Source organism: Corvus moneduloides, chromosome 3 (assembly GCF_009650955.1).
Source record: "Corvus moneduloides isolate bCorMon1 chromosome 3, bCorMon1.pri, whole genome shotgun sequence".
Classification (NCBI taxonomy): domain Eukaryota; kingdom Metazoa; phylum Chordata; class Aves; order Passeriformes; family Corvidae; genus Corvus; species Corvus moneduloides.
The window spans coordinates 18989292-19001889 of record NC_045478.1 but is presented as its reverse complement, the minus strand read 5'-3'; positions in this window follow the sequence as shown (position 1 = coordinate 19001889).

Sequence of the window (12598 nt, the reverse complement as noted above, 5' to 3'; positions counted from 1 at the left end):
AATAGCACCTGGAGGCTCTGAACACAATAAAGGCTACACTGTGCTTGATATTGCACACACAACAAGAAGTAGCTCTCATCCAAAGGGCATTACTGTCCTGTATGTACACTCAATGTGAATTCATTCAGGACTGCAAATTATACTAACCCATAGAGGGGATGTTGGCTGTAAAGCCTAATGTTGTGATTCCCACCACAGTGATTGTCTGAGTTGTGTGTGCAGTATTGACACTCAGGTCTACAAATGCAAAATTTTAAATCAAAATTTCATCTTCACAGAATGCAATATAAGTACAATGAAATTGTAAAGCAATAAACCCAGAAAAGATTAAACTCTATATCTTGCAAGCTGATTTATATACAATGTGCTAAATAACTGACATAAGAACAAAACGACTAGCATGCATTTTTCATGTGCTAAAGCTATCTGTTTAATAGCCTCTTAGAATATCCAGGACTTCTAGCCAAGCAGAAATGAAATGTTGTATTCATTTTGTTATTGATACTTGGGAGAGGAGTAAGGAATTTTAAACAATTTCCTGAATATTTTTCTCACTGATGTCTGGGAAACGGCATCTTTCCAAGACTTTGAATTTTATTGCATCTATCAGGGTTGCTTCTGTTAAATGTAGAACTCAAAAGAAAAATGGAGAGACCATTTTTTAAAAAATAAAATTTCTAATAATTTTGGATGGTAAAAGAACTTTGGCTGTCTGTTATTTTTTAGGCCAATACACTGTGGCCTGACTGCTTTCTCTTAAGGACTCTGTTGTTTGCACACAACATCAATCGTAAGAGTTTATGAAGCATAAGCGTTTATAAATTTTAAGGAGAAGGAAATTACTAGTGTCTCATACCTTTAAGATCACTTTCTGTTCCTTGTAATCATCATAACACTTTTTAAATCTTTCTTAGAACAGTTTGTGGCAGAAAAATCATAAACTATTCTGCATGTTAGAACTTTCAGAAATACCAGCTCCCCTGCTGTCTTACTTCAGCTTCTCCACCTTCCCATAGGACCTACCAGCCTGTCTAATAATTAGTTGCTTCTAGCACCAATTAAGATGTCTTTAAGGGCACTTTGCCATCCCATTTAAGAAATACCACAACATTAGATGTGAATATATAGGCTTAAATACTTGAAAATCTAAGGACTTTAGATTCTTCTGAGAAGCTTCTAAAGAAACTTCAGTGATAGAATATTGACAAAATATTTTTAGAAGCAGAAAGTGCCTGGTGGCTCACTGCTTCTTAGTTTGTAATCACAGGAAAGATTCTGCTGTTCACTCCAGATTACTTTTAGTCTAGTGGTCTGCCAAGCCTATTTTGCTTTTTTCTCTTCCAGAGCTGTTATAAAGAAATTAAATAAGCTGTATACTTTTGAATCACTGGACCTAAAGGACTTCTTACTAGGGCATTTGAGAGTAACTGAGGAAGTCACATAAAAATTAGGAGTTATACTGGATTTGTATAAGACAGCTAATGTACTAGAAAGCTAGGAAATGGCAGATGTGCCCCCTGTCAGCAAAAGGAAAGAAGGAAGCGAGGAGTGGAAAAATTAATAGATCAATTACTATTACTTCAACCATCACACATAATCAAAGTTTCTGTAAAAACCTAGAAAGAAATGCAGAAAATTAGGAGCAGTAAAAATTTGTGTAAGGCAAATTAAGCCTTAATTTGTGTATTAAGACAATAACCTTTCCTTTCACAGCAGAGTAGCACTTACTGCATTAAAAGAGCAGGGAGCAGATTTCATAAATCAACATCTGCAAGACTTCTAATACTAATTAACATGGCTGCTATATGAATTTTAAAAACTAAATAATCTAATTAAAATATTTGTACATATATTCCTAGTTTGGGAATAGATGTGCATGTGTACATACGTGCTCAAGATTCTTCATGGCAGAAGAGCACAAATTTACAAATGTACTATTGTGAAAGACACACTTCACACTCTAAACACATTCAACAAAGTTACATACAAGGCTGTTTTACATTTACCAGGATTGACAGAACAAAGGTCATCTTCTGCCTCAGAGATAAACCATTCCTGCCTCCACTTCTTGTAATTGGTCTGGTTCTAAATCAGCATCTCCTCCTGGGCCCAGTTCCCTCCAAGCTGTGTTACCAGTATTGTCAGTCAAGAGCTGTCCATTGATTAAACAGAGGTGGAAGAGATGAGGAGTAAAGGGCTTAAACTGAAGCAAGAAAAATTTAAATCAGACATCAGGAATAACCTTTTAACAACAGGGTTAGGTAAGTAAGTGCTGCAATATATTGCTTGGAAGGAACTCTGAAGTCTTAACCTTGGTGGTCTTTAAGAAAAGGCTAAACAAAAGTCTCCCAGATATGAGACAGATAGAGCTGATTTGGCCTTGGGACAGGTCATTAAAATATCTGTTAGGATCTTTTTAGATATTATTTCAGATGTTTTGATTTTTGACAGTTTTTCCTGGTTACAGTATTTGAATGCAGCCAAACATATATTATATACATCAATTTGAGGTGACTGTGACAGCCTCTAAATGTATTATGTAAACTGGAATCTGCATTTGCAGGAAAGCTTCCTGTAATCACTAAGACAGTGTAGCTGTCTGCAGCTACACTAAATTAGCAAAATTCTGCCAATCATAACAGTGCAATTCCATCCAAAGGCAGTAGGGATGCATGGCCATAACTGATGGCTGAGATTTGCTTATTTGTCCTTAAAATCTAATTTCTGCTGGTGGATGGCACGGAGGGAAAAAATTTAGTACTATTACAATGCCATATCCCATATGACAAAATTAATTTATTGAAAACTAAATGTTCTGTGTGGTGTGTTTCTGAAAACACATTGTTTTCCTGTCCTAAGTTTTAGACCTTTGAAACTGGAGCATATTGTTTTAAATAGTCAGATAAATTAAAAGCTATTTATGTTAAAGTTTCAGAGAAAAAAATTGTGTGCATTTGGAACCTGGCTAGAATTCCCCCAGCTTTGCACAGACAGAAAAATACAGGTTTCAACATTAGTCTACTGGAACTGAGGCTCTTAAAGCTTTCTAAGACAAATTTGTTTGAAACAGAATTGTTTCTTTTGTTATACAATCACATATTTTGATTAGAAGAATCAAAGAAACATTTAGCTTCCAGGAAAAAGTGGTGAATTTGGATGATACCAAATCCTAAGTTTAGACAGGGTTACTTCAGAATTCAAAGGAGGCACAGGAAAGATGAAAATCACTGGTGAAAGAATAATGTGTCTGTAAAAGGTCAAATTAAAATGCATATCAAAATCCACAACCCTGTAACAGTCAGCAGAGTAAAGTAGCTTAGGACATTGCTATCTAAAGTCACTTTGAATTTCTCACAAGCATTGATCATATATTTGATACCATTGGCATGAAAGATGCTGCTGCTGTCAATTTATAACCCAAGATATGAAAAAAATTAAGTCTTTATGCTGATGAATTTGTTTAGCTGTATATTAAAGTATTAATCTCTGATCAACTGCTTTTCAGCTGAAAATTCAGATAGCATACAATCTACTTTATATAATGCTGATTATATAGATATTTGTAATAGCTATACAATATTGAAATGCTGACAAAAATAGCTTTCAATTTACCTGACTCTCCTTGTCAGGCTGTGAAGGTGAATGCTTTTTTACCCAAACTAGTTCTGATCAAAACCAGACTGAGGTCAGCTGTGGGACAGGAGATTGAATGGGTTATCACTAATGTCGATTGAGAGTGATTTGGTTCAGCTGCTGCTGCATTTCAAAGGAGCAGTTGGTGATTCTACAACATCAAAGAGCTGGAAGAAGTTTTAAATTAAGCTTATAACCTTGCTAATGTGACCATACTCCATGTTTTATAAACAGAAGATGAGTACGTGTTAAAACACCATATATTAATGGTATTTTTGTTAAAAGTTAATTTCAGTATGACATGACTTGATGTCAGTAGTGTTTGCCTAAGGAACCACTGAATATGGGCAAAATTTTAATATTTGACCCCTGATAATGCTGGTGACATGCTTACGATTTAAATGATGCATGATGTAGAAACCCTCAGGTACCATTTCATTGTGGGGTAGGTGGATCAACATGCACTCTGAAGTGATGACTTTCCCATATTGTGTATAGAAATAAGATACTTTAGTTTGTATTTAGTTATAAGAAACATATATTGAAAATAATGAGCTTAGAATAACATGAAATAATGAGAAATATATTTTCACTTCATTATATTCAGTTTCTTATCTCACTGTATAGGTATAGTAGTTAGTAATTTAGAGGCTTGAAATTGTATTCAGAGGAAGTTTTGGTATCTCCTATTTTATAACGCAGGAAAGAATATGTTGAGAGAAAAATAATTTGGAGCTGAGCCTGACTTCCAATAAAACTGTAAGTGAAAATTTAGTTTATTATTAATATTAGTCACATTTTAATTAGGCAGAATAGAATTTTTTAAGTACCTATAAAAATTTTTGAATCTAGTGCCAGGAGTTTCAATTATGATGCATGTATTTTCCATTTTGCTTGAATTTTTTTTCACAAATATTACGTTGAAGTCAAGATAGGTACAGGTCATATTAATAAACAGTGTGCCTTTGAACTTAGGGGCAATGCTTTTGATCTAAAACTTCTTTCCCTTCCAGTCACCAGCGATTCTACTACTACCAGTTAATTCTGTGCTTTGCATTAATATCTGAAATAAACTAGGCTTAAATTTTGATCTATACTTACCAGTCTTATTTGTTAAAACATCAGTCAGAAAAAATCAGTCTTTGCTGCACTGCATGTGAAAAGCTATGTTTAGGCTGTAGTCCTCTCCTTTTGTTTTGATGATAGCATTTTTCATACTTCCTTCTACTGCTTCTCCCAGTCCAGTCTTCCTGAAACTGATGGCATCTTCTAAGTGAAATAAGATTCTCCTCATCTACTGGCTTTACTCTCCAAATGAAGCATGTGGAAGTAAAAGTAAACTACTATCCAAATAACACTGGTGCTCAACTCATTGCTTCTTTCTGCACATTTGACAGTTGGTGGCAGTACATTGAGTCTGCCAGATTCTATCGGTTCTGAAACCATCTATTAAAATGGAAGAATAAAGAAGTCTTCTCTCTGTAGCTTTCTAGTAGGTGAAGCAGAGCCCTTCCCACAGTACTGTGAGGCTCACTTCCATGAGCCTGAGTGGATTCAGGAAGGAAGACATTCTTCATGCATCCTTGTTTAGCTTCTTGCTTGATAGCAAGAGTAGGACTTGCAGTCTCAATTTCTTTCTCTGAACCACATACTTTGTCTCTGAATTAGAAATGTCATGGTGTTTTGCTTTTTTTTCTTCTCAGAAGTAAACCCTCCAATCATGGAGAGCTGAAGTCCTGGACTTCCTGCAGTTTCTCTTTAATATGCTGAGATTAGGTTGCCCCAGAGTGATATAAACCAGTAACTCTCACCTCACTATCCTTGATTACCAACCCTCAATGTATTGTGAAAAAAACCCAAACAAAACCCAAAACAATTAGAGCTTTCAAACTCATGAGTTAATAATGAATACCCATTTCTCAATTCCCTTAACACAGTTTCTTATGCTTTTTGATATAGCTTCTTATTCTCTAAGATGTTTCTTAAGATTATTTCTCTGTATAACTGCTCTTATTTTAAATCACCTTGTTTAGTTTCTTATGTTGTTTCTATAGCTTTTAAAAACAAGGGAATTGGGTTCCTCTTTAATCTCCTTTGAAGCTATTGAACTTTTATAAATATAATTTAAAGGTTCACCAGTTTTCTAGAAAACATCTGATAATGTTTATTGACGCATATTATGTGGTCCTGCAGATTTGTCTACTTTAGGTACACCTCATACAGCCAATTCTCTTCTCTGTATACTTCTGCTCTAACGACCTGAAGGATATTGATTCCCAATAGGTTCACGACCAACTCCTTCTTCTGTAAAGACATGGACAAAGCAGTTGTCCAACAATAGTGTGAAACTCAGCACTGATACAAACTCTACACTGCTTCTTAGTGGCACAAAACTTTTGTTGCCTGTCCTTTGCATAGATGTTTCTGTAAATGAGTTAAAATGAAGAATTATAACCTGGTATCACCTGCCCTCAAACCCCGTTTTTGTATCTGTTTATGGTGCACTATTTGGTGGTCCTGAAAGTTGCCAGTTCTGTCCTGAAGGTTGCAGAGAATGCAAGGCAAATTTGCAAAGACAGCTGACTGTGTCTGAATTATAGATGATGAGCATTTATCTTAGCCTGACCTTTCACTTTTCTTTAACGTTTCCTCCATCTTGGGAAAATCTTTGCAGAATATTTTTCAAGCTTTTCATAAAGTATATAGTCACTTACCATTACTTATATTATGAAGAAAACATGCAGAAGCAATGACTGAAACCAGTTAGTCTTCAAAGAATGAGTGGTAAATATATAAGAAACTATTTGAAAGCTGGATGAAATTTTGCGTTATGGAAGTTGATTGAAGGAAGAAAAAACAGACAAAAATGTTTGTTGTTGTCAGGAACATATTCAGTTGAAAAGATGCTGAAGTGATGCATCAGAGACAGTCAGTGGGGTTTCACTGAGGAGTGCCTTTCACAAGCTATGCTAACAGACTGGGGTAAGGTATTGCTACCAGTGTACTTCCGCTGACAGACATTTTTATTTCTTTCTGTTTCAAAGCTACAAGAAGAATATGGATTTTAGTTACTTGGCATTAGCTGGGTTAGCTCTGCTCCTGTCCTTATTTTAAAAATATGCTTATCTGTTCCATCTCTCATTTGACTGTTTAACTATGGGCAAAACCTTCAGTTGATGTAAATCAAAGAAGTATATCAAATAAGACTTCAGGGTTTGCCCTGCTGCTGTTATCCATGAGATGTACTTTGAAGGTTTCAACTTTAATGAAATGCTATAAATGCCTCAACATAATGGTTCCATTTTGTGCTGTTTGCTACGTGAATTTAAGGGCTAGCCTCGTTGCAGATGTTCATGAAAGTGTTGGATAGAGATAAGAATATGATTGCATGCTGATGAAATCCCCAGGGCAGGAATAATGGTTAATTATTAAATCCAGAAGATCTTATTGAGCTGGAAACCCCTTGGCATGCAGAAGCCTAGGGAAACAAGTTTTCTCCAACTTTTGTGTTTGTGTTGGAACCTAGACAAACTTCCTGGAGATGGCACAAACTTAAGTGTCTGTATCAGATTTTGGAAATGTACAGGGCAGAAACTGAGGAAAAATTCTCAGATACCAGGGACTTAAGCCAGAGAGAAAGCCATTGTTTCACATGAGGAAGGATAGATGTTTCAGAAGTTCAGGAAAGATAATCATGGCTGTTGAGAAGAGGGAGAAAAATGCAAAGCTTCAGAGCAGAAACTGTGTGCAGCACCTGATTCAGAGGATTCTGAACTTTGTTTTATAGTGTGCTCACAAGAAGGAGGAAGCTGGAACAAAAGGAATTGTGTGTGTGTTTTAATTTTTTTTTAATTCAAATAAAATTAAAAGATAAATAATTGGTGTCATGTGAAAAGGGGAGCTTTCCTTGACCCTTGCTGTGGGAAGATTTACTCAAACCCTAAGCGTTTGATTTTTCTGACAGTGCCCCAGGGAAGCCGAGACCCTTGTGCCCAGCCAGTCTGTCAGTGTCCTGTTGTGGGGACCCTTCACTGAGCAGTCCTGCTGGATGGGGGGGCAGGACTGACTTGTTCAGGGAAATGCACCAGCAGCAAAAGGGAGGTGCCTCAGCAGGTATTCTCACTTTATGACCCCTCAGGGCATCTTCCTCTTCATTTGAACTGCCAGCTCCTGTGAAGGATTCACACCAAGAGTTTACGGAATAACACTCTTTATTAATATAAAATTGTGGCAGGTTAAGGTTTGAGGATTGTCACTGATAGTATGTGACCACAAAAACGTATTCAAAGCAATACATGGACAAGCTCTAATCCCCAATAAAAGTATTCAGCTTGCACAGAGTGCTGGGTCTTATCCAATATGTGTTGCTATGGGACAGAAGAGAGGTTCAGTCCATTGACTGATTCCAGCAACCGTGATGGAGTCTTAACTTTTCTCCCATTCTCAACCTAGTTTTACACTATTTAGGTGTAGCTTGAGTGACTTCAGTCATAAATACTTTTGCTTCTGATTGGTATGAAGTTCTCTTGCTTTGTTCCTAAAGTCAAAAAAATATAGAGCATATGCCCAGTGAGGGATGGTTGTTCCATGGAGGTGGGTAACTTTGGGATGGAGGTGTGCATTAATACTACAATTAGGCTACAATGAATGAAGTTCATCTGCGGAGAATGATTTTCCCACAGTGATTGGCTCAGCAGCAGGACATCTCCTCCCCTATCTGCCCTGGCTGACAGGTATTATGTGGTTTATCAGCTGCAAAGTACCATTGAGTTTCCCTCCCTGCAACGATTCCAACAGAGCCTGTCCATGGTGTCTCCACTCTGCTCCACCCTCCGTTCCATCCTCCTTAGTGGGTGCAGGTGCTATGGTTGCAGATTGTGGGTGTGGGAAATCATCGTGGAATAGGTTTTGAGCATGCCAACCACATTCCATCCAGGGAGCAGCAACTGCATTTTACCCTATAATTTCCATACTGTTATAACATCTGTTATGATGTGGATATAACTTGTCAGTTTCCTGTGATTTTACCGCCAGCCATCTTTCCACAGTTGGGTTTCATGCCAAGGCAATTGGTTTTGAGTTTAGGAATACATACGAAGATTTCACATTGCTGAAGCATGAACTGAAATATCTTGTACATGTGGAATATTCTGAAATAATGCTCTTGTGCTATTAGTGACTTTGGGTGACTGTATAAAGCTTGACCAAACCTAAGGCAGCTGTGCTGTTCCCAGAAGCTGTAACTTAGAAATCTTCCAACAAGGCTAAACTAAAGGTATTTAAATCTAAGCAGTTATCTGCATTTTAGGAGAACAGTGGCTTATACTGTTGCTCCAGTAGTAACAACAGTAATGGAAAAGGTTAAATGTGTTTTTTAAAATATCCAGAGAACTGAACTCATTACTGACAGACTCTTCTAACAATGTGTTTTCCTGTTAAATTCATACAACTTCCAGCATGTAAATGAACAGCTACACTTCTGTTGCTGGATAAACACACACATTAGTTTGTTTTAAAATTAATTTTTCACACCATGGAAGAATAATTTTTATCCGCTCAGAAAGCGATAGGGGCACCACTGTTATCTGTTTGCTTCTATATGAGTCTTTAGAAATGGTAAATTAGCTGATAAAGTATGCTGTAACTTAGCAACCTTAATTTTTAAAACTGTGTTTTATGTTCTGTATATTAATATAATATCATAGGAGAGAGACACAAAACTATTTAGCGTAAATGCCTGTGAATTATTTCTTAAGGCAGTTCAATTTATGCTAGCAGATATGATGAGTGCTGCCTTCTGTTGTCTGCTTACAGTCCCACATTTCTTTTTGTTCCATGCAGTGATATGATCCTACTTTGCAGCATGTTTCTTCTGTACTCTGGTATCTTAAGGTGTTCTCCATTATATACTAGGGTTTCTGATAAGTAAGTCTTCCTGACCACCTTCCCTGCTGAGTCTTGATTCTAAATTGTATTTATTTCCCCTTGGTTTAAAGAGTCACATTGTAAGTTTTGTCTTAAGCAGAGCTTTAAATTTATAGACTTTGTAAGTGACCTCATTTCTCATTCGACACTGTCAAGAATCAGACCTTGCTGCTGTCTAGGAGCCAAGAATTTAAACCCACAGCTCACTTTCCTCAAAGGTGATTTGGCTGCAGTGAAACCATGGATAAAACTCCTCCTAATGACCATTCTTTTTGCATTAAAAAAAAAAAAAATGTAATGTTCGGAGGCCTCTGGTTCTGTAACTCACCTTGGCCACAATAACAACAATAATAAAATTTGCTGCAATTATATAAGACAAATAATAAAGCAACTTGGAAGTAAAAACTGATAAAATATTCTCTTCAATTCTGAGGATAGCTATTGAGAGTTGAATAAACATCAGTCTAGCTTGCACAATGCAAAAAGATACAGGGAAATCTGCACCTTGATATGTACAAGATATACTGTTGTTTAATTCAAACCATGCTACCCAGGGAAAAACTATATTGAAATGTCTGTGCATTTTTGATCCAATTTCTTATTTGTGACATAATGTTCTCTTTCTTCACAGTCCCAACAAAGTTAGCATGATTGTGAAAAGTATATGCAGCATGTCTGCTGTAACTCACACAGCACTAATAGCTGTGGACATTTTTGCTTTTTGTTGGAGAGAGAGCCCACTGAGCGGCAAACTGAAATTCCCTCGGTCAACATGAAGGTTTTTACTAATGCATAAATTTCTTGATTAATTACAGATTGCAATGTTTGAATGGCTGTTGTGGTTTGGTAAAATTTATTTTTAGCGTTAAATTCTCAAGTTAGTGTTACATTCTCATAATTCTCGTGATCTTTTAAAAATAAAGTGTGCAGCTGATTGCTGTGTCAATGTGGACTCTTTAAGGTGCTTCTGGGGAAAAATGGGTTGGCAGACTCTTGCTTCTGGGAGGTTACAGGTTAAAAACCAGAAACAGTTTTAACTACTATTCTAGTAAGTCAACATGTATCACCTTTTAAAAAATTTAATTGATGGTCACTCTAACAACATATTCAATCTAACAGATAGCTATTCCTTTTCGAGGTGTATCACATGTATGTTGGAAGGGAAGAGGCTGGTCTGTGATAGCCCTTTGCTTGCCTTATGCCCCTTTGCCCCAGGACAAGCTCTTCCTACCATCTCACAACTTCTGAGAGAGCAGCTGTGTTGGGGTCCCTCCCCCGCCGTGTAGCCCTGGGAGAGGGGCCCTGAGGGGACAGACACGGGGATTCCCTGCCCCTGCTCAGCCTCGTTCCCATGGGTTGGTTTGTGTTCCCTGCGCGGGCAGAAGGACCCTTGGTCCCGTGACTGGGACAGTTCCTCGGTAGAGCCCCGGCCATGCGGCTGGAGAAATAAACATCTCTCTGAAACAGCTATCAAGAATCTGTCTGTCCATATATATTTCCTTTCCACGGGACTCCTGGTTTGATATATGCGTGTTGCAGGATCCCCACTGCAACAAATGGTGGAGATTTGTGAGCAGAACGATCCCCGATCCCTAAGCGACTGATTTGTGTGAGTAAACCCTGGAAACTTTGGATTCCTCTTCTTGGTTTTGCTTTGCTATTCCGTATCTAAACTATGGAGGAACCGTGGGAAGACTCTTGGCTCTCAGAGCCGCATATGGACATTTATCTTAAACTTAAAATGATTCTTGAACAACGATTTGTAAATTTTAGCTTGATTCAAGCTCAGAAAGAACTGAAACACTTCCTGGCATGGTTGTTTAAGAACTTTTTCTATGTTTCTTGGGATTTAATTCTTACCAAGGGCTTTTGGAAAACCGTTTGGACACAGTTAATACTGGAGTCAAAATATATGCCGATGGAAGAATATTTTCGTGAATATTATTTAGTTACCGAGACTGTTGAGCGATGTCAGCTGTGTCCTGGCTCAGGGACTGTGCGGCCCAGGCCACGTGCACCGAGCGCTCTGCGAGCAGCAGCGAGGCAGTTCCCGCGTGCGGGCGGAGCCACGCGAGCCGCAGTGTCGGTGGCGGAGCGAGGAGCGGCGGGACCCGGCGGTGCCCGCCCGGCCGCGTGCAGCGTGTGGTGGAGTGAGCCCCGTGAACGCCCGACTGAGAGGGGAGGCGCGCGGGCGGCGGCTGGCGGCAATGGCGGTGGAACGGAGCCGCGCCCAGCCGAGACGCGCGCTGGAGCAGGGCGCGGGGGGGGTCGTCGCTCGGGGGCCTGGCCGAGACGTGGATGCAGCGCCCGGCATCGGCAGCGAAGCTGCGACCAGAGGAGGCGACGCGCGGAGAACTGAGCGGCGCGGCCCGGCCCGGCCCGCGCAGCCCCGAACGCGACCCCGGGAAGAGCGCGCAGGCACCAGCAGCCCCGACAATTCCAACACGGGAGCGACCGAAGGAGAGAGCAAAGACGCAGCGAGACAGAAAACAGCAGCCACTCGGAAAAAGGAAAAGATCATAGAAACTAAGATCTTAGGGATAGTAAAATGGTATAATGTTAAGCAAAATTATGGTTTTATTACAAGGTGTGACAACCAGCAAGACATATTCGTGCATAGAACTGCTATTAAAAAGAATAACCCTGAAAAATGCATCCCAAGCTTGGGAGATGGAGAGGTGGTGGAATTTAATATTGTACTAGGGAGAAAAGGGTTACAAGCATCGCAGGTCACTGGGCCTGATGGTGTTCCTGTAAAAGGCAGTATATATGCAAAAAATCGTAGTCATGTTAGACAATATCTCCACTGTAAGCCCCCCCTACAGTTTCCCTTTCCTAATCCCACCTTTCCCTTTTACCCTATGTCCTATTACCCCCAGTGTATTCCCAATCCGTTTTTTCATCCATGGTTTCCCTCACAAAACCATGCTTTTGCCAATTGTTTCCCCAAAAATCCCTTTCCAATGCCGAGTGGGGGATGAAAAGGGGGAGGGAAGAAGTTAAACCCTCTCCTGCCTCAGTTTCCCCAAAAAGCATGCTC